Genomic DNA, 26,429 nt, shown 5'->3' with positions numbered 1-26,429 from the left:
ATGCAGGAAGAATGTTCCCAATGTTGGGGAAGTCCAGAACCAGGGGTCATAGTCTAAGGATAAGGGGTGTAAGCCATTTAGGACCAAGATGAGGAGAAACTTCTTCACCCAGAGAGTGGTGAACCTGTGGAATTCTCTACCACAGAAAGTTGAGGCCAATTCACAAAATATATTCAAAAAGGAGTTAGATGTAGTCCTTACTACTAGGGGGATCAAGGGGTATGGCGAGAAAGCAGGAATGGGGTACTGAAGTTGCATGTTCAGCCATGAACTCATTGAATGGCGGTGCAGGCTCGAAGGGCCGAATGGACTACTCCTGCACCTATTTTCTATGTTTCTATGTTTCTATGTCTCATACAAAAGACAGCACCTCTGACAGTGCAGCACTCCCTCAGTGTTGGTCTTGGCATTGTACTCAAGTCTCTGGAGCTGGGCTTGAACGAAACAACCTTCTAACTCAAGAGGCCAGAACGCTACCATTTGAGCCACAGCTGATGCCTATCTGAAGTAATAAATGAAGTTGAAAGCTGGTACAAAGTTATAAAGAAAGAGATAAGAGAAGAGCTAAGTTGTGAATCTTGACATTTTAGCATCAAGGACAGTCAGCATGGATTTGTTAAGGGAAGGTCGTGTCTGACTAACTTGATTGAATTTTTTGAGAAGGCAACAAGGAGGGTCTATGAGGGTAGTGCGTTTTGTGTAGTATATGTGGATTTTAGCAAGGCTTTTGATAAGGTCCCACATGTTGGACTGGTCACAAAAGTAAAAGCCCATATGATCCAAGACAAAGTGGCATGTTGGATCCAAAATTGGCTCAGAATCAGGAAGCAAAGGGTAATGGTTGATGGTTTTTTTTGTGATTGGAAGGCTGTTTCCAGTGGGGTTCCGCAGGGCTCATACTAGGTCCCTTGCTTTTTGTGGTGTACATCAATAATTTAGCCTCGAATGTAGCGGGTATGATTAAGAAGTTTGCAGATGATACAAAAATAGGCTGTTGGGCTGATAATGAAGAAGAAAGCTGTAGACTGCAGGAGGACATCAGTGGACTGGCCAAAGGGGCAGAACAGTGGCAAATGGAATTCAATCCGGAGAAGTGTGAGGTAATGCATTTGTGGAGGGCTAACAAGGCAAGGGAATACACAATAAATGGTAGGACACTGAGAAGTGTAGAGGAACAGAGGGATCTTGGAGTGCATGTCCACAGATCCCTGAAGGTAGCAGGCCAGGTAGATAAGGTGGTTAAGAAGGCATACGGAATACATGCCTTTAGTAGCCGAGGCATAGAATATAAGAGCGGGGAGGTGATGCTTGAAATGTATAAAACACTAGTTAGGCCACAGCTGGAGTACTGCGTGCAGTTCTGGTCACCATATTACAGGAAAGATGTATTGCACTAGAGAGGGTACAGAGGAGATTTACGAGAATGTTGCCAGGCCTGGAGAATTTTAGCTATGAGGAAAGATTGGATAGACTGGGTTTGTTTTCTTTGGAACAGAGGAGGCTGAGGAGAGACCTTATTGAGGTGTGTAAGATTGTGGTGATTATTTATACTTTTCTGTTCCTTCTGTGCCTGCGTCCTCTGGACTCTGCCTCCTGCCCGGAACCGGAACCGGATGTGGGGCCCCGCAATTATCTGACCACATAGTTTCTCTGAGACTGCGGGCGGTGGCCGGGGAGAGAGAGAGCGAGGGAGAGAGGCGAGGGGGTGGGGGGGGGGGAGAGAGAGAGCCTGGGGGTGGGGGGGAGAGAGAGAGAGAGAGCCTGGGGGGGATGGGGAAGAGAGAGAGAGAGAGTCTGGGGGTGGGGGGGGGGGAAGAGAAGGCGCGAGCTTGGAGGGGGTGGGAGGGGGAAGAGAGAGTGAGAGAGCCTGGGGTGGGGGGGGGGCAGAAGAGCGAGAGAGAGAGAGAGAGAGAGCCTGAGGGAGGGGGGAAGAGAGAGAGAGAGAGCATGGGAGGGAAGAGAGAAAGAGAGAGAGAGAGAGCCTGGGGGTTGGCGAGAAGAGAAAGACATGGATGTGGGGGGGGTGGGGGATCGGAGGGGAGAGGGAACTCAGGGAAGACAGATCACATTCTTCCAACCCCCTTTACACCCACACCTGATACCTGATTTCTCGGAAAGCTCGGTGCGTGTGTTACAAGGGACATCATTGGAATGGATACAATCCAGAAGTCACGACACTTATTCACTTCATACCCAATAAACCTGTTAACAATCCGAACACAATGTCCCATCTATGGTGGGGCGGGGCGGGGGGGGGTAAGGGACATCAGCTGGGGGAGGCAGCATTTGCGCTGGGATAATGGACTTCGGCTGGGGGCGGCAGCACTTGTGTTGGGGTAAGGGACTTTGGCAGGAACTTTGGAGGCTGGGTTGTTCGAGATCTGTCCTCTATGGCTTCAGAAGTGAGAATGGATCAAATTAAAATTTGCAAAGTCAGTCACAATTTGGGCTGGGCGGTTCCATTTACACATTCGAGAGAAACTTCAGGGTGTGGCTTATCCTCCAAGGGGACCAATTAGCAATAGGTCATGTGATAATGGAGAGCCAATCAGAGACATGGTGGCCATTTTATTAGTACAAATAGTTGTGTGCATAAAATTATGATGGGCCTAGATAGATTGGATTGGAAGGACCTATTTCCCTGAGCAGAGGGGCCAATAACCACGGAGCAGAGATTTAAAGTAATTGGTAAGAGGTTTAGAAGGGATTTGAGGAGAAATGTTTTCACCCAGAGGGTGACGGGGGTCTGGAACTTACTGCCTGAAGGGTGATAGAGGCAGAAACTCTCATAGCATTTAAAACGTACTCGGATATGCACTTGAAATGCCGTAACCTACAAGGCTACGGAACAAGAGCTGGAAAGTGGGATTATGCTGGATAGCTCTTTGTCGGCCAGCACGGACATGATGGGCTGAATGGCCTCCTGTGCTGTAATTTCTATGATTCTATGAGCAGTGTGAAATAGGATATCAAGAAAACTGTTCTATTAGTCTTCTACGTGTAAAACCTGGTATCGATGGCAATTTGCTGTAATAATGTTCTGCTAACGTCAGTCATTTAGCATACATGTGTTCACATGGAATCTGATGTCTTAAGGGTTAACAAAAGCTGACTTCCTACAGTACTGAAGAATGGCTGATCACTCGCAATATCTATTGGTGGCTCAGTGAACCCAGTTTCTTCCAGTTTGCTCCATGGGTGGTCATGGATAAGAAAAGGTTTTTCAAAGAAGAAGGCGGAGGGGAGAAAATAGCGTGTGTGATTGTTCTGGCTGAAGGTGATGCTTTGTTGTGCTTTACGCGGGTATGCAGGCTTTTGTGAATGAAGCTATGGTAATGAGGCAAACTGAATCGCACCAAAACTATCGCTTAGGGTATGTTTATACACATTTTGCCAGAAATGCAGTGCTTTAAAGCCTTTGTATTGTGAAGCATTTCTTTTTGATTTGCAAGCCACAAATCCCTGTTTTTATATACAAATGTGTTTATATATATATATATATATATATATAATTCTACATGATGGTATTACTGCTGACAGGGGAAGTTTATGTTATTAATACCAAACATTAGTGATAGATGTTCAGGCTAGGTGAACAGGATGGGGGAGGAGTCTAAATGTGATCATGCCATGCTCTGTGGGTGGCACAGAGCAAACTCCCTGGGGGTGGCGGGGAATGCACTTATGGGTGGGTAGGAAATGAGACCTTGGTAGGCAGGAAGTGGTTGGTGTTCACAGCCATTTATATTTTCCTAGCCACCTAATGTTATTAATTGTTATTATTATTCAAAGCCAGTTATTATTTTTGTAACATCCTGTGGTATTTAAGTGAGTGCATGTGTAGAGCTTTAGTCTTGCACATGATGCTGAAGGGTTGAAGTCTTCGTGAAAACTCTTCATTTACGATCCCATCCTGAATCTGATTTGAACAATTTTTTTTGAATATAACTGAATGTGTTAGCTTGGTTCATTTGGTAAAGAAAAAAGAACGAATTTGCATTTCTATAGTGCCTGTTATGACCTCATGCCATCCCAAAGCACTTCACAGCCAGTTGTTGATGCCAGTTCATTGGATATATTCAAGAGGGAGTTAGTTATGGCCCTTACGGCTAAAGGGATCAAGGGGTATGGAGAGAAAGCAGGAAAGGGGTACTGAGGGAATGATCAGCCATGATCTTATTGAATGGTGATGCAGACTTGAAGGGCCAAATGGCCTACTCCTGCACCTATTTTCTATGTTTCTATGTTTCTATGAATGTAGGAAACGCGGCAGCCAATTTGCACACTCCAAGGTCCCACAAACAGGAATGCGATAATGACCAGATAATCTGTTTTAGTGATGTTGGTTGAAGGATAAATATTGGCCAGGACATCCCCTGCACTCGCCTCTGAGTCAGAAGGTCAAATTCCACTACAGACTTGAGCACCTAATCTAACCTAAGTGCAGCACTGAAAGAAGACTGAACTCTCAGAGGTGCCGTCCTTCAGATGAAATATTATTCATTCAGTAGGATGTCGTTGGCCGTCTTGAGAGAAAGTTGGTCAACTATGAGACTGCCTGTTTATTTAATTCCTCACAACACCAAACCATCGCTGATTGTCAACTAATGGCCAAGGCCATTAATCCATCTGTGTAGACTGCAGGAAATTCAACAGAGCAATGAGTTTTAAAAATCCCACCTCACAAACAGAGCCATAGAAATGCAGGTTGCGTCAGCCATGCTGAAAAGGAATGATGGAGATGCAGGGCTATTTGGAGATGCAGGGCTATCAATTGCTTGTAAACAGCTTTTGGTAAATAGCAAGCCACAATGTTTTCTCCCAGGGAAACCAGGTCTTATCAAGGGTACAAACAGAGGAGTAGCAAGCTGAGCTAATGACATTATCGTAACGTTGCCTCAAAGGTCAGATATTGAGATGAGGAGCGTATATGGATGTCAATTTTCAGCTTTTTATGTCTGTTTTTTGCTGTGTAAAAACAGCTTGTTAATGGTGTCAGCCATGGCTCAGTTGATAGCACTCTTGCCCCTGAGTCAGCAGATTGTGGGTTCAAAGAGCCACCCCAGGGACTTGAGCACAAAATCCAAGCTGAAACTCCAGTGTAGTACTGAGGGGGTGCTGCATTGTGATCTTGCTTTGGGCAAAGTCCACCTGTTCTGGTTGTTCAGGTGGCAATATTAGAAGTTTTACTATGTATTAATACAAGTTCTTGTTGTTGTCAATGTTCAAAATCTTGTGGCACTATTCGAAGAAGAGCAGGGTGTTCTCCTAATGACTTTGCCAGCATTCCACCATCCTTGACCAACATCACCAAGCATTGATTAACTGGATATTTATCTCATCAATGTTTGTGAGATTTTGCTGTGCACAAAATGACTACCATGTTTAGCAGCAGATATCATACTTCAATATGATTCATTTATTTAATATGAAGTGTTTCAAGATTTTTTTTTTAGATATAAAGACACTATATAATTGCAAGTCTGTCTTTTTTTCAATTGATTCCTCTGTATGAAAGACAGCTCTGAATGTTCCATATCCTTTTTGCATATGGTGAGGAAGCCCATATAAGGATAGTAAATTTGGATTTCTTTTCTCACTCAGACATATGAAAGAATATTATAAATGATTGACTGTCCATTGTAAATGTCCACTTTCTTAAAATAAGATGGAAAACCATATATGGATGGCATGTTCAAACAATCCATTGTTGTTTATATAGTTGAAAGGTTTATGACTGAATTCCCAGATGCCCAAGCACTCTTTCATCGTGGTGACTGTTAGTACTTTTCCAAGGAAGGTTGATGATTAATGTGATGGCCAAGACTGTACCAGGAGATGAACCCTTGCAACCCTTTCTGTCGTGCCATTCGTCACTGTGCATTGCAGGCACCTTGCTGTGTTACTTCTTCAAAAAGCATCAAGCATAAGGAGACCTCAGGTGATCCATCTCCCCAATCTTATGCTGTACAACTACTCTTTGTATTTTTTATTGATTTCCTTCCTTCCCCATGCTCTTACATCACTTATTTTGTCTGTTTCATTTTGTTTTCCTTGGTGTTACAATTTCTTTCTGCATCTTCACCCTCTTATCTTTCCATTTTAGCCGTATTTCCCTTCCCACAGAGATGTTGATTCCCAGTTCAAGCCTCCCTTGTCACAGCTGAGTGTCATGTTCTGTCCCATTCATTTAAAACTGCACAAAACAGCAGTAACTCAGTGCAGTTAAGTACAGGCATTATTTTAAGTGTGCTACATCAGTGTATCTGGTCACACACAGACCATTGTGGACAATAACCTGAGACCATTGCTCCTGAACACTAATCTTCCTCCGTGTGTCAACAGCATCTTGCCTGTTCGTTGCTAAACTAACTCTGCAGAGGAATGATGGTTAACACCATCTTTAAACAATGGGTGGAAAAATCAGAACAGCTCTAATAATGGAACAATATAAGAAGACATTAATAAACTTGCAGAATGGGTTTTTAATTGGCACATTCATTTCAATTTAGATAAATGTGAGGTGGTGCATTTTGGTAGAAAGAATAAGGAGGCCACATACTGCTTGGATAATAAGAGTCTAAATGGGATAGAGGAGCAGAGGGATCTGGAGGTACAAATACACAAATCATTGAAAGTAGCAATGTAGGTTAATAAGATCATTAAAAACCAAGCCAAGCACTGGGGTTTATTTCTAGGGGGATAGAATTGAAAAACAGGGAAGTCATGTTAGCATTATATGGAATCTTGGTGTGTACAGTTCTGGTCTCCATATTATAAAAAAAGATATAAGGGCATTGGTGAAGGTGCAAAAACGATTTACAAGGATGATACCAGAACTGAGAGGGTACAACTAAAAGGAAAGACCGACCAGGAGGAGGCCCTTTTCTCTAGAAAAGAAAAGATTGAGAGATGGTGAAGGGATTCGATAGAGTAGACATAGAGAAGATGTTTCCAATTGTAAGGGATTTAAAAATTAGGGGATATTAAAAAAAAAGATAAATCCAATAAAGAATTCCAGAGAAACTTATTTACCCAAAGGGCTAGATTTTAGGCTTTTCTGTTTTCAGGGCGATAATGGCGGTGTGGTGGGAAAGGTAGCGGCCGGGAATAGTTTGCATCTTAGTTATTAAGTTTGGGCATCTGGGCCCTGTGTCAGGGGGCGCAGCGCTAAGGGAGGCATTGTACACCTCTCTTAGCACAAGGAAGAGAAACTCCCGAGCTAAACAGCCAGCCAGGGAGAGCTCCAAGAGAGGCCTGCGGGGAGGGAGGAATCTTAAAAAAAAAACCACAAAAACCTTCCTAAAGCATTGCCCACACCACTGCAACACAAATCGCACAAAAAATTAAAAGAAAAAACACTTGCACTTAGTTTTGGAGTCCATTACCTTCCTCTCTTCCGCTGGGATCGCTGGACCGCTTTGATTCCCCAGGTGGTCATTGTGGGTGCACTTCCAGGCGAACAGGTCGGGCAAGACTCAAAGCTCACACCGGTGTCACAACCAGGGGCGCCACTGCAAAACCCGACCGGAGGATCGTGGCGGGGTGCAGGAGACCTCACCGCCATCTTTCATGCCAGTCCGGGGCGAAACCTGGAGCGCAAAGGACCGGAAAATCCAGCCCAAAGTGTGGTAAGAATGTGAAACGTGCTGCTTAAGTAGTTGAAGCAAATAGCATAGATGCATTTAAGGGGAAGCTAGATAAGTACATGAGGGAGAAAAGAATAGAAGGGTATGCTGATAGCATTAGATGAACAGGGGCGGGAGGAGTCTTGTATAGAACATAAATGCCAGCATAGACATGTTGGGCGGAATGGCCTGTTTCTGTACTATAGACTCGATGTAACAATGCCTATTATTAGTGTTTGCCCAGTTTCCTACTACGTTTAATGTATTTCAGTTTCTTATAGTACAATAGTCACTATACTTCAAAAAGTATTTCATTGCCTGTAAAACGTTTTGGGACGTCCTGAGGTTGTGAAAGGCACCATATAAATGCAAGTCCTTCTTTCTTTCTTGCCTTTCAATACTGGTGGAAAATGTAGCCACAAGTGTTTGAAAACAAGGTGCTTCAGATTTACAACACTTTAGGACAGTTAGCACGTTGTTTTATTCCGACTGGTGGTTATGCTATCAGTATAGGGATAGGGGAAAGGTTTTGTCCAGCCAATGTTCATCCTTTATTCATACAGAAATGTTATACCAAAGAAGGCAACCAGTTAAGTGTGTATAAGGTACGTTATGAGGTTAGATTATATGTTGGTTCCTTTTTGGAGCGGTGGGGGGGGTGGGGGGGGGGGGAAGGGGTGGAGGTGTCCTCTTATAACTAAATGGGTGAGGTTGAGTCCATAATGGAATATGTTGTAGATATAATGCTGAACCATATTGTCTGTTCTTTTTCCATGTATTCTTGTGTGGTCCTTTACAGGATGTCCCTCGTTGAGCTGTGCAAAGAAAACGTGGGATATCGGTGCAACAAAAAATAAATAATGTGCAAACATTTCCATTTTAATTTTCATTGAAATTAAACCAGACTATAATTAGAAATTGTTGATTTTGTTCATGAACAGTAGTTAATTTGATTTAATATTTTGTCTTTCGGATATGGGTGATGTTGGCAAAGCTGCATTTATTGCCCAACCTTGGATAGCTGAGATGGTGATGGTGGGAATTATTTTTGAACTGCTGCAGTTTTTGTGGTGATGGTGCTCCCACAATGGTGTTCGGCAGGGAATTCCAGAATACTGACCTAGTGACAATGAAGGAACAGTGATATACATCCAAGTCAGGATGGTGTGGGACCTGGAGGGAATGATGTTCCCAGAACACTGCTGCTCTTGTCCTTCTTTGTAGTTGAGAATAGAAAGAAAAGCTTACATTTATATTGTGTCCTTCATGTCCTCCTGACCTCCCAAAGTGCTTTACAGCCAATGAATTACGTTTGAAGTTTAGTCATTGTTGTAATGTTGGAAACGCAACATCCAATGTGCACACAGCAAGGTCCCACAAACAGCAACGTGATAATGACCAGATAATCTGTTTAGTTATGATGGTTGAGAGGTTAAATATTGGTCAGGAAAGCAGAGAGAAAACTTCTGCTTTTCTTCAAATTAGTGCTGTAGGATCATTTACGTCCACTTGAGAGGGCAGACAGGACCTTGGTTTGACATCTCATCTGCAGGACAGCACCTCCAACAATGCAGTACTGCCATGGAATGTCAACCAAGATTTTGTGTTCCAGTTTCTGGAGTGGCACTACCTCCTGACTCCGAGGCGAGATGCTACCAACTGAGCCACGGCTGACACCGTGGTTGTCAAGTCACAGGGAGGGTTCAATCAAAGTACCCTGGTGTGCTGCTGCAGTGTATCCTGGAGACAGGATGTACTGCAGTCACAGTACATTGAAGATGATGCTTATTGTGCAGTCATTGCTTAAGAGAAATCCACTCTTGTATTCATGAACCCATAGAGGCTCAACCTTAACAGCTGCAAGCTAGAAATTCTAAGCTGCTTATTATAATTCAGGTGCTCTGAAATTATTTTTCTTGTGGCCAACACAAACGATACATCTATAGGCAGGCGCCCATCAACTGAAACATGACTTTATATGCAAAGTAATCTGACACTACTTTACCACGGGAGTAGTTGAGTTCGAGACCATTTGTATCGTTTAATGGGAGGTGAGATAAAAGTTTGGATCAGAGGAAGATACTGGGCCATGGGGAGAAAGCTGGGCAGTAGGACTAGTTTTGGATTGTTCTTCCAAAGAGCCGGCACAGACACAGTTGACCAAATGGCCTTCTTCTGCGCTGTAATGTTTTATGCTTCTATGGGAGGTAACATGTCCCGGGAAAACAAGAGGTCCACTTTGCGTCATGGTGAATACTATACATACAGCACCGAACCTGTCCAACTGATGAAGAAATAACACTTGGGATGGAAATTCGGTCTGTTGCCACCTCTGTTCGCACACTGGAGGGACAGTAATGGCAGCAGTAAAGGCGGCAGAAATCATTTCCGGATGGGCAGCCAGCTTCCAGCGCCCTGCCAGGACATTCGGTACCGGTTTTGCGAGGTCGCGGAGCAGTACCGCCCAGGAGAGGTGAGCTGGTGTGCAATGCCCCTGGTTGCGACAGCGTTTTGAAATTTGTTTTCGGGGGGACCTGTGGTGCCTCATAGCGTGCCTAGTGGGACCACCAAGGAAAGCGGGCGGTCTGAGCTGTGCTGGTGGCATTGAGGGAAGAAATGTCTACCTGAGGTAAGTGTGATTGTTTTTTAATTTTTTAATTTTTGTGATTTATGTTTATGTGGTGTCAGCAATGTATTGGGAATGTTTTTGGTGGGTTTTCTTGCCCAATTTTGTTTCCCCAGGGAAGCCTCTCTTAGAGTGCCCGGAGGTCGGCCCTTTAGCTCAGGATTTTCAGTTGTTCAGGCGGCCTAACACCCTAAATGAGGTGTGAAACGCCTCCCTTAGCACTCCGCTCCACACTCAGGGTCCAGCAGATAAATTTTGTGGATGCAGACGCAAACCATTTCTCGGTGCAAAATTTACTGACCCGTCGCCATTAGCGCCTCAAAATGGGCAGTACCGAATTTCCAACCCTATACTTCTTAATAATACTTTACTTCTTAACATTTTACTTTCCTTTTAAGAAGTAAAATTAAACAGAAGCAAGAGCAAACACAGATGATGTCACTGGATTACAGTAAACAGCTGTTTGATGTCTCACGAGTATAATCCTATGCAGTGAAAGAGCGTACGGGGCCCAGAGGCAACATGAGCCTGCCCACATTGAGATATGTGTGCGCACTAGGTCCGTGCAGCAGAGCAGGTCACCAGTCATCCTGGTTCAACCCTTGCCACTGGATAAAGGCCTAGCTCTGTCGAGCCCGTGTGGTGGCTGATGTGCAACGGTCACCACACGTTAAAAAAATCCACGCACAGGCATCTTCCACCCACTCAATTGGAGTTCAGGACTGGAACATCAGATCCTTCATTGAAACATCTGTGAACTCTCGGGGAAGCAAGTCATCCTCGTTCGAGGGACCGCCTATGATAATCCTGTTACAAAATAATGAACTTAGCAAAATTTCATTAATTCTTCAAATTTGGCACAAACAAGAAAAGCTTATCCATAAATTAGAATATTGATGTAGTATTTCCAGTAGCTTCGGTTCATTTAACTGTTTGATGAATAGTGTGTTCACTAAAGAAACCTTGAGGCAGTGCAATGCATATCCTGCTCCGGTTTTGAAATGTGAATGGAGACAAAGGAAGATGAAAAGGGTTTCTTACACAATTAAACAAAACTTGTCAATCACAAATAGTTTTTAAAGGAACAGTAAACACAGATGGTTAAAGACTAGATAGCCAATTGCAAAGATCATGTAAATTCAAGAATCAATACTAAAATTCTCTGAGACCCGGGTAAACTTTGGGGCCGAAATTCAGTGCAGCCAGAAAGCTGGTGGTGTTGAGGCCTTTTTTCCCTCGATTAGCGCCGCAAAGTTTGCGGCAGCGATTGGATCCAAATTTAGCTTTTTGACCACAAAAAAGTGTTGCAGTTTTATTAGCCCTGCAAAGCTGAAAGTTTGCAGTCTTAATGGGGCATTATTCCCATGGGAAATTCACCCTTAGGGTGATGTGGCAGCTGCCATTGCAGCACTGGTGCGAAGGAACAAGCGTATCGGTGCTGCTTTGGTGAGGATGGCCGCCGCTCTGCAAGAGTCGACGGAGCGTCTAAGCGCTGTCATATCTTGGTGTCTTTCAGACTGTGGCTGCTCACATGCAGTCTCAGCTGGATGCCCCCCGAGACCTCAGTGTTGCTTTCGCGCTTGGGTCCACCACGGGCCACGGGAGACCTTCTGGTGTGGCGCCACACCACCGACCGAAGCTCCCTCAGATTGGTGGTGGTGGTATTATGCCGCCCCTGGTGACTTACTCAGGCTCCTCGGGCCAGGATACAGATGATGCGCTCCCTCCGGCTCGCAGCATTCCTAGCCTCAGACCTGTCACTTTGCCAGTGCCTCCATGCATGACCTCGCCCGAGGCAAGCCAGGCTGAACCATCCCAGGAGGGTGTTGACCAATCGCCAGCCGGCCCTTCCAGGCCCAAAGCTGCTCGAAGGTGTCCTAAGGACATCTGTAGCTTTCAGGCAGGGAAGACAGCAGCCTTCCCAGACCCATGAGTCAGCCACAGGGCAGACACTGAGGCAAAGTCACAGGTTAGACACATGCAAAAGGAAATGCACAAAGGTGGTAAATGATGTTTATATGTTATTTTTCTGCACTGTTTATTGTTCTGGTAGTTTATAGCTGTATTGATTATGTGTTAAATCTTTATTTTTCGCACCTATATCTGGGCTGCTGTAAAATGAGGTGAGCATTATTATCATCATCATAGGCAGTCCCTCAGAGACAAGGAAGACTTGCTTCCATTCTAAAAGTGAGTTCTCAGGTGACTGAAGAGTCCAATGTGGGACCTACAGTCTCTGACACAGATGGGGCAGACAGTGGTTGAAGGAAAGGGTGGGTGGGGAGCTTGGGTTGATACATGCTCCTTCCGCAGCCTGCGCTTGGTTTCTGGTTGCTCTTGGCGATGAGACTCGAGGTGCTAAGTGCCCTCCTGGAAGCTCTTCCACCACTTTGGCCGGTCTTGGGCCAGGGATTCCCAGGTGCCATTGGGAATGTTGCACTTTATCAAGGAGGTTTTAGGGTGTCCTTGAAATGTTTCCTCTGCTCACCTGGGGCTTGCTTGCCGTGTTGAGGCTCTGAGAGAGTGAATACTTTGGGAGTCTCGTGTCCGGCATGCGGACGATGTGGCTGGCCCAGTGGAGCTGATCAAGCATAGTCAGTGCTTCGATGCTGGAGATGTTGGCCTGGGTGAGAACACCGACGTTGGTGCATCTGTCCTCCCAATGGATGTGCAGGATCTTGCAGAGGAAGTGTTGGTGGTACTTCTTCAGCGCTTTGAGATGTCTGCTGTATATAGTCCACGTCTCTGAACCATATAGGAGGGCGGGTATCACTACAGCCCTGTAGACCATAAGCTTGATGCCAGATTTGAAGTCCTGGTCTTCAAACACTCTCTTCCTCAGGCGACCGAACTGGCATACTGAAGGCGCTGTTGGACCTCGTCATCGATATCTGCCCTTGCTGACAGTAGGCTCCCGAGGTATGGAAAATGGTCCACGTTGTCCAAGGCCTCAACGTAGATTTTGATAACCGGGTGTGCTGTGTGGCAAGGTGAGGTTGGTAGAGGACCTTTGTCTTATAGATGTTTAGTATAAGGCCTATGTTTTCATACGCCTCGGTGAAGGTGTTGACGATGGTTTGAAGTTTGGCCTCCGACTGTGCGCAGAAGCAAGCATCATCTGCATACTGTAGTTTGATGACAGAGGATGGATCTAGCCTGGAGGCGGCAGAGGTTGAACAGATTCCCATTTGTTACCGCTTAGAATGCAGAGCTGGGGCGACGTTTCCAGTCTGAGCCCATGGATTGAGATTTCAGTTTTCTCTCGGTGAATCTCGGGATCTCTACTTCTCTCTCTCTCTCTAGTTTTTTCCCCCTTTTTTCTTTCTTTATTCTTATTTCTCTATTTCTCTCTCTCCCAATCAAATTTTCTCTTTCTGTTTCTCATTCCCTTTCCTCACCTATCTCTTTCTCCTTTCTCTTTTGCTTCCTTCCCTCTCTCTCCCTCTCTCTTTCCCTCTCCCCCTCTCTCTCTCACCTCTCTTTCTATCTTCCTCTCTCTCTCTTCCTCTCCCTCTCTCACCCTCTCTTTCTCTCTCCCTCCTTCTCTCCTCTCTTTCTCCTCCTCTTCCCCTCTCTCTTTACCTCTCCTTCACCCTCTCTCTTTCCCCATCTTCTCTCCCTCCCCTTGAGTGCGGATTCTGTACTGAACTCCTCCGGTCCATTGAAGAGGCTCATGGACTTGTTGCTGAGCAAGACGGAGGGGATCTCGCCCCATCCGGAGCGCGCTGATCTCCCTCAGATGATCTCTTACTGGACTTCTCTGTGAGACCGACTCAGCTGCTATTACTTCGAGGGCTCCGGGGAGCTTCCGACCCATCCTCAGGTTGGATCTTACCTTCTTGTCTCTCTCCGCTCCCACGACTCCGGGATCTCTGCCACTCTGTACTGGTCCTCAAAGCTGGTGGGAGCACCGTTAGCTAAAGAGCCGCCTTCTTCAAGCTGAAAATGGGCGGAGTGGCAGCGGTGCGCACTTTTAGCGTGTCACGACTGCCGCAAGCTCCACACCGCCCCAAGAATCGGCGATGGCCCACACCGCTGCAAGACGTCCTGGGCCGAATTTACGTCGGGGCGGCCAGCTGAGCCCAAAGCGACGACCATTCAATTTTGACGAATGGCCGCCGCAAATGCGCAGTAACGGTCCTTCCCGGGACCGTGAATTTCGGGGCCTTTGTGTCTAAACAATTGTTAAGCAATCCACCCAGACTGAGGTCACTCCTCCACTCTTTGAAGTAACATATGAGTTCTAGCTAGTCATTCTCCAAGAGGCAGCAATGCTTACAATCATCATCACACTGCAAATGTGCGGGATTCAATGTCAGGTTCGTCAAACGGAACAAATTCAATTAGATATACCTTATTTACATCGGATCTCATACTTCATACAGTATTTGTGGGTCAGAATGGTACAGTAAACTGTTGCATTACACAAGGAGACCTAAAAATTGCTCCCACGATCATAAACTACTAGCCTTCTGTCTCAGGATTGTACCTCCAAGCATATCTCTTGCTGGGGTAAGAAAGAATGCTATGTAAATATCCAGAGTAAGTGGAAGACCTATTGTAAAACTGAAGGAGATGGGGCAGTTAACATACTGCCTTGCAATACAAATACACAAATCACTAAAAGTTGCAACACAGGTTAACAAGGCCATCAACAAAAGCAAACCAAGCACTAGGGTTTATTTCTAGAGGTATAGAATTGAAAACAATGGAAGTTATGCTAAACATGTATCGATCTTTGATTAGACCATACTTAAAGTACTCCATATAGTTCTGGTCGCCATATTATAAAAAGGATATAGAGGCACTGGAGAGGGTGCAGAGAAGATTTACAAGGATGATACCAGAACTGTGAGGGTATACCTATCAGGAAAGGATAAACAGGCTGGGTCTCTTTTCTCTTGAAAAAAGAAGGCTGAGGGGTGACCTAATAGAGGTCTTTAAAATTGTGAAAGGTTTTGATACAGTGGATACAGAGAGAATGTTTCTACTTGTGGGGAAGAGCATAACTAAGTCATCATGATAAGATAGTCACCAAGAAATCCCATAGAGAATTCAGAAGAAATTTATTTACCCAAATAGTGGTGAGAATATGGAACTTGCTACCACAAGGAGTGGTTGAAGCGAATAGTATAGATACATTTAAGGAGAGACTAGACAAGTATATGAGGGAGAAGGGAAAAGATGGTTACGCTAATAGATTTAGATGAGGAAAGACAGGAGGAGGCTTGAGTGGAGCATAAACACCAGCATGGACTGGTTGGGCCGAATGGCCTGTTTCTGTGCCATATATCCTATGTAATTATATATCTAGATTCTATACTATGGGTCCTATGTTTTCTTCGGAGGTGTGGCTAATGAGGGTACGGGGCCCAGAGGCAGCACGGGCCAGCCCACAATGCGATATGTGTGCGCACTAGGTCCGTGCAGCAGAGCAGGTCTCCAGTCATCCTGGTTAATCCTTGCCACTGGATAAAGGCCTAACTCTGTCGAGCCCGTGTGGTGGCTGGTGTGCAATGGTCACCACACATTAAAAAAATCCATGCATCTTCCACCCCTTCAACTGGAGTTCAGGATTGGAACATCAGGTCCTTCATTGAAACATCTGTGAACTCTCGTGGAAGCAAGTCATCCTCGTTCGAGGGACCGCCTATGATGATGGGATGTTTTCTTCTGCCCCTGCATCTACTCCAAGTATAACATGGAAAAGTAGAAAGGGTACAAAAGGAACAGATTATTGAGTACCGTGAGCAGGACTGGAGAAATTAGAAGAGTAACAAATTAATTCCCTATCCTCCACAGCCCAAGTAGATACCTAGTTTGAATGTAAGGAATTCATTTGGTAAAATGGTCTGCTAGCAACCTGTTGAATCACAGCCAGTTTGAACGATAATAAATTCCAGTGTAATTACCATTAGAGCAGGGATTGGTAGCTATTACTTACATGTGCAAGTGGTCTGTGTTCAAACTTCAAACTTCTCTACAAAATAAATCCATAATGTGGAAATAAAGGGCGGCCAACTCCTTAGAGCTAACTAATGCAAGGACTAAAGGACCATTGCAGCACAACTTGCATGTATTAAGATATTTTGCAAAGCTATTGGGGCAGATTTTAACTTTCGGGTGGAAAACTGGTGTTAGTAGATTGGCTGCTTGCTTATTCATTTTTCTTAGAGTGCACTAACTGGCTACCCAATGGTGCCGGTGGGAGTATCGATCCATTTTGAAAACTAGGCCTCGTTGCCATGACACCAGCAGACTATAGGTGCCCTGCTGCAAATTTCTGACTTCGGGCCAGTGCAATATTGGGTGATCTGGAGACTGGCCGAGCCAACCACAAAGTGGGTCTAGGATCAGGCAGGGGATGGTAGCCAATAGAACTGCCCACCGCTACTGTACAGTCAGCATGTTGAACGCCATTGGCAGAGCTGCAGTGCAAACTTTTAAAATGGAGTGTTTGCCGCATTTCTCTTTTAGCATTAAAAGTGACAGTGACAAATCAAGATGGCATTGATTGGCACACAGGGGTGTTACTGGTCTTTCTGAAGACTGTCAGCATGCCAGTTCTCATCAATGCCCCATTTTCTGTGTAACCACGGTTAGGGCATGCAAATTATTTTTATGTAACGTAGCATTGCACGTGGTAAGTGTAGAAATCCAGGATGCTGTTCCAAATCACCTTTCCTATCTATGGTGCAGAGCCATGTTCCTATGGTGGTGCTGTCTCCTTAGATAATTGCAGCAATTCCTTTTGTTGATATTTTATCCACTTCTCAACAAAGCTGAATTTAGATTGATTTCCTATAATCTAATGTTGGACTTCTGTGGATGTGGCCAATTTTGGAACAGTCTGTGAAGGACTGGTTACAAAAAAAAGAAAGAAGACCGAAACAATTGCATTTATATAGTGCATTTCACAAACTCAGGACATCTCAAAGCGCTTTATAACCAATGACGTACTTCTGAAGTGTAGACACTGTTGTAATGTAGGAAGTGCAGCAGCCAAATTGCACACAACAAGGGCCCACAAACAACAATGTGATAAGGACCAGATAATCTGTTTTAGTGATGTTGGTTAATGGATAAATAGAGGTCAGGACACCAGGCAGAACTCTCTTGCTCTTCAAAATAGTGCCATGGGATCGTTTATGCCAGCCGAGAGGACAGAAAGGGCCTCGGTTTAACGCCTCATCCGAAAGGCGGCACCTGCGACAGTGCAGCGCTCCCTCAGTACTGCACTGGAGTGTGAGCCTGGATTTTGTGCTTGAGTCTCTGATCAATGGTGATGGGGGCAGGGGGGGAGATTTTCACTGTTTGCTGTTGATATTGAAATAATAGTCACATGTAAAAATCACTTTTATGATTTTGCTATGTATAATAAACAGCTGAAATCTTCCTCCACACACAAACGGAGCCTTTCTGGCAGCCAACATGTCATCAGTGCTCCAGACTAATTGATGGAGACAATTTCTATAGAAGAGCTATATGTACCTGAGGATGTCTATAGGCTAAATGTTTGTCATCAGTAGATTTGTATCACAAGGGGCCTGTTTAAACTGGGTCAAACCCTACTGTCTAACGATGAGAGGAAACCAGTGCCTGAAGCTAACTGCAACTGTCAACTTGTGAACTGTGTCTGCTTTCATTATGTAAAAGGCAGCTCAGAGTTCAACCAAAGTAGGCCCTATGGCCCACTATGTCATTACTCCTGTAATTTATTAAACTAGGTCATGCTGTCTCATTTGAGTTTTCCATCTGTACATTCCCTACTAAACCTATTTGTTTCCCTCTACGCAGTGTATAACTTTGATTTTAAGACTTTATCCCAATCTGATTTCATTGACAACTGGAAATTGGACCCTGTTGCTAACAGTTGTGGACAAGTAAATTAGCAGATGATTCCATTTTGCACTGTGTTAGTTACAAAGGTGTAAAAGTTCCAATGCGCCAACTCCTGGTGCATGCTGAGAGTGCACGTTCCGCATTCCCAGCCCACGATTTCCTGTCCATGAAGAGCGTTCTCCTAAGTGATCAAATAGGCCATGGCCTGGAATTCCCACAGGTAGCTTGACATCAGTAGTGGGGAAAATGTTGGAATCGATCATGAAGGACGAAATAGCAGCGCATTTGGAAAGCGGTGACAGAATCGGATCAAGTCAGCATGGATTTATGAAAGGGAAATCATGCCTGACGAACCTTCTGGAATTTTTTGAGGATGTAACTAGCAGAGTGGACAAGGGAGAACCAGTGGATGTGGTGTATTTGGACTTTCAGAAGGCTTTTGACAAGGTCCCGCACAAGAGATTGTTGTGCAAAATCAAAGCACATGGGTATTGAGGGTAATATACGGACGTGGATAGGGAACTGGTTGGCAGACAGGAAGCAGAGAGTCGGGATAAACGGGTCCTTTTCAGAATGGCAGGCAGTGACCAGTGGAGTGCCGCAGGGCTCAGTGCTGGGTCCCCAGCTCTTTACAATATACATTGACGATTTGGATGAAGGAATCGAGTGTAATATCTCCAAGTTTGCAGATGACACTAAACTGGGTGGCGGTGTGAGCTGTGAGGAGGACGCTAAGAGGCTGCAAGGTGACTTGGACAGGTTAGGTGAGTGGGCAAATGCATGGCAGATGCAGTATAATATGGATAAATGTGAGGTTATCTATTTTGGGGGCAAAAACACGAAGGCAGAATATTATCTGAATGGCGACAGACTAGGAAAAGGGGAGGTGCAACGAGACCTGGGTGTCATGGTTCATCAGTCACTGAAAGTGGGCATGCAGGTACAGCAGGCGGTAAAGAAGGCAAATGGTATGTTGGCCTTCATAGCTAGGGGACTTGAATATAGAAGCGGGAGGACTTACTGCAGTTGTACAGGGCCTTAGTGAGGCCTCACCTGGAATATTGTATTCAGTTTAGTCTCCTAGTCTGAGGAAGGACGTTCTTGCTATTGAGGGAGTGCAGCGAAGGTTCACCAGACTGATTCCAGGGATGGCTGGGCTGTCATATAAGGAGAGACTGAATCAACTGGGCCTTTATTCACTGGAGTTTAGAAGGATGAGAGGGGATCTCATAGAAACATATAAGATTCTGACGGAACTGGACAGGTTAGATGCGGGAAGAATGTTCCCGATGTTGGGGAAGTCCAGAACCAGGGGACATAGTCTTAGGATAAGGGGTAGGCCATTTAGGACTGAGATCAGGAGAACCCTCTTCACTCAGAGAGTGGATTTCCCTGCCGCAGAGAGTTGTTGATGCTAGTTCACTGGATATATTCAAGAGGGAGTTAGATATGGCTCTTACGGTTAAGGGGATCAAGGGGTATGGAGAGAAAACAGGAAAGGGGTACTGAAGGAATGATCAGCCATGATCTTATTGAATGGAGGTGCAGGCTCAAAGGGCCGAATGGCCTACTCCTGCACCTATTTTTCTATGTTTCTATGTTTTCCTGACCTCTTGCCCTAAGTTTGGCAGGAGATCCCCAGCGACACTTCTATTTTCAGACATTTTCACTGATCATTCACCAGTGGAGATTCGGGGTCCAATTCTTTTCCAAATTTGCCTAGGTTCTCCAAAAAGACCAAAATTAAAATCCCCGCTAAGAACAATGATCTTGATTCCTTAACTCCTCATCTGGAAATGATTTGGAGGGGGGGCTCCTTCTTGTTCTGAAACAGATGGGTCTCTTCGAACATCAGCAGCTAAGCTGCCGTCTGTAGCAAAAGGCCCAATTGATTAAAATTGGGTCATCTATGAGATTAAAGACCTCTTGTGCCATCACTATGAAAGATCAGGCTTTCCACTAATCTACAGACCAGACTGTCAAAAAAAGTCAATTAGGTCAATCCCTTTAAGGGATAACCACATTAGTCTTTTGAAAAGAAACTGTATAATTAAATCAAAAATGTGGTTCTTCAACTACAGTGTCTAATATCTTTTACGTATTTCTTTCATCAATAGTTATACAAATACAGTGCTTTTGGATTAAGAGAATTTGTGACCATTGATACCTTTAATTTAATTGAAAGTCTGGTACTGTATATAAAAGATTGAATGATCTATAATCAAACACAATTACATTACAGAAGATATTTTAACATGCCAGTCTACTTTCAGATATGGCTCAACTGTCAGTTGGTGAAGGTAGGAAGTTGATGTGTTGCATGAATTAATCAAGTAAAATTCAGTCTGCTGCAGGCCAGAGCAGCTTGTGTGATGTTATGGTCTCATGGCATTGTGCCATCCCAGTCTGGATAAACTATTTTGGGGAATAATGCCTTTACGCTTGGACTAAATTGCTCTTATTTTCCTTTTGATAGTGAATTCCCTAATAGCATGACTACAGATGCAATCTTTTCATGTCATCTTTGGAGTGGAAGACCCACTCTCGTCATTTGGATTAACTGAAGCTGCCCTGCTTCAACTGCTGGCTCGAAGCAGGGCAGCTGTCTTCTCTCATGAATGTCTATGCATGCTGCATAAATGTAGGCATCAGATGCTGTGCACGATAGGGTGACCAGGTGCCAAATGGCATGTGGTCGGTGATACAGAGGGTTGTGCCCGGTGAAATCGAATAGATACCACAGTGAATCTGGCCTGTTCTCTATGAAGTGCCTTAGGACATTTTTCTGTGTTGAAAGTTCTATAGCGATACAAGTTGTTCTTCGTATTTACTGTGCATCTTCTCTAAATTTATTCCAGCATGAAACCAACTCCAGGGAAACAACGAAGTAGAGTGAAGAATCTCGGAGTTTATCTATATGTAGTCTGAAGTAAAACATTTGAGTCTGGCCTGACCTCTATAAAGTTCAATACGAATAGAATATAATGGGGGTCATTTTCAACTAGCTCGGCAGAGTGGAGCTGATTGACTGCCCCTTGTAGAACCTACCCGATTTACATCGCATTGGTTGAGCGGATGGTCTGCTGCACCAAGTTACATTCCCCAACCTACCCCGCTCCCATCTTCAGATTTCTTGAGTGCGCTAAAGATTGTCGACTCCAGCTTCAGGTGTTTTGAGCTGCTGCATCTATGTTGAAACAAGTCTGTTAGAGCCATGATGGCACTCGTTGCCAACTTGTGGGATCATTCATTACCCCGTCCCCATCAGCCAGGTGGGCTTAAAGAGCTAAAGCGCATCTACCTATGAGAGGATGGGAGGGGGGGTGTCATGTCTATCGTGGCTGATCGCGGAGTATTAGCAGTAGGCCTCAAGCAGGCCATACACCAACCCTCTTGTCATCAGAGTTGTCAAGGTTGGGTAGACCAAACAGGGAGGATAAATTACAATAGAAAGGTATATAGTCAAAAGTTGCCCTTCCCTGTTCATGTAACCTCTTCCAGCCCCACAACCCCACCCCCAGATATCTGTACGCATCTAATTCTGGCCTCTTGCGCAGCGCCAATTTTCTTCACTCAACTGTTGGTGGCCATGCCATCAGCTGCCTAAGCCCAAAACTCTGGAATTTCATCCTTAAACCTCTTTGCCTCCCGATCACTCCTCCTATAAGAGGCTCCTTAAAACCTGTCCTAATAACTCCTTATGCGGTTCGGTATAAATTTTGTTTGATAACCCTCCTGTGAACGTTTTCCTACATTAAAGGTGCTATATAAATGCAAGTAGTAGTTGTTGAGGCTATTTTAATTGTACTTGCACAGGCGGACATTTAAATTGGTGCAGGTTACTTACCTGTTGGAAAACTATCAGGATCCTGCTGTCTGGGATCTTAGCGTGCTCTTTTGAGATGGCAAGGCCACCCAAAACCGCAGTGTCCTTCTTTGCCTGCTGGGAAACAACTACAATTTTAACTGATATCTGAGAGTGACAACAGAAAGTGAGGGTTTGTAGGGAGGACATACGATTTTAATATATTGTACATCTGTATATTTCCTGCTAATATCAGAGTAATTCCTGTCTATATCTGAGTAATTCCTGTCTACAAAAAAACTTACTTCCTGGAGACCTGTTTTGGCTACACTTCTGTCAACTTAGAAACATAGAAACATAGAAAATAGGTGCAGGAGCAGGCCATTCGGCCCTTCTAGCCTGCATCGCCATTCAATGAGTTCATGGCTGAACATGCAACTTCAGTACCCCATTCCTGCTTTCTCACCATACCCCTTGATCCCCCTAGTAGTAAGGACTGCATCTAACTCCTTTTTGAATATATTTAGTGAATTGGCCTCAACAACTTTCTGTGGTAGAGAATTCCACAGGTTCACCACTCTCTGGGTGAAGAAGTTCCTCCTCATCTCGGTCCTAAATGGCTTACCCCTTATCCTTAGACTGTGACCTGGTATACGTTCGTACAACTTTGTCCAGTATATGTTCTATGATGGAGCTGTAGTGCCTCAGTTTAAATCTACAAGCTTCTCCACCTGTATTATCGAGAAACCGCTGTCCAGCCAACTGTACTTTGTTTCTCAAATTGCCATGAGTGTTGCTGTTTAACTGTGAGCAATAATAGTGTTATGTAAAAATAAGGACGCAATGTAGTACTTTGAAATGGGGACCAAATTACACCTGTATGACCTGGTGCCAATTACTGCTGTTTAACCCTGCTTCTCCTGAACACCACACTTGGTAGACAAAATTCTCCCCCTCCTAAAGCTCCATTACCGCCTCTAAGTGGCGACCATGGAGCGGATAGCCTCACCGACTGGGGGCAGGCAGATGGGCTGACCCATTTGAAATTGTCCCCAGTTTGGGAGAGGTGGGAACGAGTTTCTGCGCCGCCCATGTTGCTGCCCAATCGGACATGCACCAACCCCACACTGACCGGTGGGAAATTGCCCTGCGGGACTGGTGCCGGCAGCGGTCGGTGCCACTGACAGGTTTCCCCTGCGGGAAGCTGTGTGTGCCTAGGTGGCGTGTCCACCCTTAAAGGGGAGGGCGCGCTGCCATTTTGTTTTAATTGTTGGGCTGATTCCGAGGTTGGCCCGACAATGGTGGCCACGTGTTTTGCCGGGATGCCGATAGGCAGCATCGGAACCCCTTGGGTGCCAGGCCGCTGGCTCAGCCGAAACCTTCCTTGGTGGTCCAGTGGGCCTAAACTTCTTGCAGAGCTTGCAGTGGCCCTCCCCTTTAACTGAGGGGAGGGACGTTGTGACGTGGCAGCGCGATGCAGCACGTCCGTATAGCGCTGACGTCATCAGTGACGTGCTGACGACTCGTTGAGGTGCCCGACCCGACCGAAGGACCTTTCCACCCTTCAGCACCCTCGCCGACCAGAAATAGACGGCAAAGAGCCGAATATCGGCACAAGATCCGCCCCATGAATTGGGGCGGAGAAAAATCTTAAATATCAGTTAGTGCACCTATTCTTAGTTGGTGGGGGGGGCGGGCAATTTCGGCCCCTTGAACTTGATTCCCGATTTGCAATGCCACGGGAGATTGACTTGTGTATACCTGTATAATATATTTATAATCCAGTGACTTATTCTGTATGTTCCATTTTATGGAATTTATGGGCGTGTGGTACTAAAATGGAAAGTGTGAATAAATTAGGCAATTTACATACGATTTACATATTCAAATTAAGTTAGAGCGGGGAAAATGTTAGAATTTGAAAGTGTACGTTAAGGAAAAAGGAGTTATGTAACGGATTATGGCATTTGAGATTACACTAATGAGTTGTACTAATTACATGTAATTTCCATACGTAAATCCAACAGAACTTGGAAGATATAATTATACCATTACATATTAATGTATTTTGTGAATTAGATCTAATTTGGATATGCAGATTAGGTTAATTACACAATAGTGTTCCTCCTGTAATTTAAAGGTGATAAATGCCTATCGTGGAGGAAGGTCCTGTGGCATGGTATGGCTGCGTTGGATAAAACTTTTTGCCCCAAAAATTGCATTAAAACATTTTTGCACCCTTGATATTACCTTCGATACATCGCCAGCAATACCTACGGAACGGGACGAGTGGCAGGTGCGAGGCTTTTGTGGGGCAGGTCTGGCCTTGCTAGTCTGGATAAGGCAGCCATTTAATATCTTGTTTGCATGCAGGTAATCAGAAGGTATTCGCCAGAGAACACAAGCTTTATTTGTTGCGAGGTGTGGGGGTGGTGGGTGGAGAGGATCCTTGTAAAGATTCTGCGATTTAAGCTAGTCACCCAATGGCGATTGCACAATGCGCTGCGACATCCCCTGCTTTTTTAATGCCTGTTTCGAATTTGCTTCAGCTTGTTCCAATCTCCCTGGAGCAACCCCAGAAAGTAAATATAACAGATTGTCAGCACATTGCTGTCACCAATAGGCCGTAGAAGGAATGCACTGAAGTACTATTCCTCCTTCCTGTAGCTACTGGGCGCTGAAAACTTTCAATGGGAAAAGGAGCCTGACGTACTGCTGTAACCTTGGAACAAGTACACTGGGTACAGTACAGTAACTCCCATCCACCCACTTCCAATGTTATCAACAAGAACGGAATTGAGTAGAACTTCCACCTCCTGCTGTTTCATCGGCGTTTTCCTCTTGAACAGAAAAGCTGCTCTTGTTCCCGTTAAGCTCCACATATGCTGTCCCCCGCACTCTTCCTTCTTCCTGCCTCGTCACTATATTGAAGTCAAGACAGATCACCCTGCTTGCTGCTTTAACTCATTCTTTCCCAGAACCTCAAAACTGTGGAACTCCTCGGCCTCGATTTTAACCCCCCAGCCCCGTTGGGCGGGAAAGGGTCGGGGGACAGGCCCTGGACAAGACTCTCACTAAATGCCGGCGTGGGTTTACTTAGCATGCAAAATTCGCGGCCTGACGATGTCATTGGCGCCACAGCTTATTTTTAACCTCACCACTGGGGAAGTCCTGTGCTGTCTACGGCCTGGCAGCAGCAAGATGGCGGAAGGAGCCGACTGGCCAGAAAAGGGCCAGGCGAGTTTTCAAACTTGTGGGCCAGGAGAAGCAGGAGTGCTCCCCCAGGACTCACAGGAAAAGCTTTCGGGATTCCCTACACCCACCTCCCCATTCCGATCCTGGCCATCAGCAGACTCCTTGCTCTTGATTACAGCACGGATACTTCCTCTTCTCCCCCTCCTGATTACTGACTCAGGCTCCCCCCCTCCCACCCCCATCCCACTAATTGCTGGGACTGTTCCCACGGGTCCCTGGCTGTGGGCCTCCTGCTGCTTGTAACCACTTCTAAGAGGTGGGCACCGGAGGAACTGGAGTGCATCATCATCCCTGGCAACCACATTTTAATTTGAATTAAGTTTACTGCCAAAAGTTAATTTGTTTATTGTGTCGGTTTTACTGCCCCCCTTTAATAAGGGGGCACTTGTATTAATGTTGCAACAAAATAGTTGTAACCATTTCCACCCACTGGCCAGGCTGGCACTCTGTCGGGCAGGAGTCTGCAGAACATTAATAAATGAGGACCTGATTGGCGGGGCCTCCACTTCCCCTGCTATCCCAGGTTTTTCACCCACTACCGGGCTCCCCCACACCCTTCCTGCCTCCACGTTAATATCAGGCCCTCATCACTCTCGGTCTTTCCCTTCCTCCTATGATCTTCACATAGAATTTGCAACACAGAAACAGGCCTTTCGGCCCAACTGGTCTATGTCAGTGTTTATTCTCTACATGAACCTCCTTCCACCTTACCTCATCTCACCTATCAACGTATCCTTCTATTCCTTTCTTCCTCATCTACTTATCTAGCTTCCCCTTAAATGCATCTGTGCTATTCACCTCAGCCACTCTCTGGGCAAAGATTTTTCTCCTGAATTCCTTATTGAATTTATTAGTGACTATCTTATATTTATGACGTCTAGATTTCGACTTCCACAAGTAGAACCATCTTTTCTATGTCTATCCTATCAAATCCCTTTATAATTTTAAAGACCTCCATCAGGTCACCCCTTCAGATCTTCAGATTTTTTAAGCTATAGGCTTGGAGTCACTTCAGTCATCTATTTCCAACTTCGATGTCCTTGACCATTCCCCAAGGTTTTCTCAATTTAAATTTTAATTGTACAATCTGAGGTAACAACTCCTTACACAAAAGCAAGTGCGGAGGTGTTTTGCAAGCCGTTATGCCACATCTGTAAACAAAGAGAGGTGATGGTGGGTGTGAAACGAATTAGTGATTGGCCCCAAAATTTCACAGGGCCAGGAGACTGGCCAAGACTCCGATCTGATAGCAGCCATTAACGCCATTTCCCTG

General features: G+C 45.1%; 2 long non-coding RNA genes across 2 annotated transcripts in view; one reads left to right on the top strand and one right to left on the bottom strand.

Moving 5' to 3' along the window:
- Nucleotides 1-26,429, top strand: part of LOC139263801 (uncharacterized) — a 558,088-nt gene that overhangs the window by 92,167 nt on the left and 439,492 nt on the right. The gene's annotated exons all lie outside the window — the stretch shown is intronic.
- LOC139263800 (uncharacterized) lies at nt 15,919-24,776 on the bottom strand. The gene is made up of 3 exons (XR_011593209.1): nt 24,715-24,776; nt 21,944-22,036; nt 15,919-15,942 (listed from the first exon to the last, which is right to left on the bottom strand). It is a non-coding gene; the product is annotated as an uncharacterized lncRNA (long non-coding RNA).

The sequence above is a fragment of the Pristiophorus japonicus genome, chromosome 5 (genome assembly GCF_044704955.1).
Source record: "Pristiophorus japonicus isolate sPriJap1 chromosome 5, sPriJap1.hap1, whole genome shotgun sequence".
Classification (NCBI taxonomy): Eukaryota; Metazoa; Chordata; class Chondrichthyes; family Pristiophoridae; genus Pristiophorus; species Pristiophorus japonicus.
This window is presented reverse-complemented; position numbering and strand designations above follow the sequence as displayed.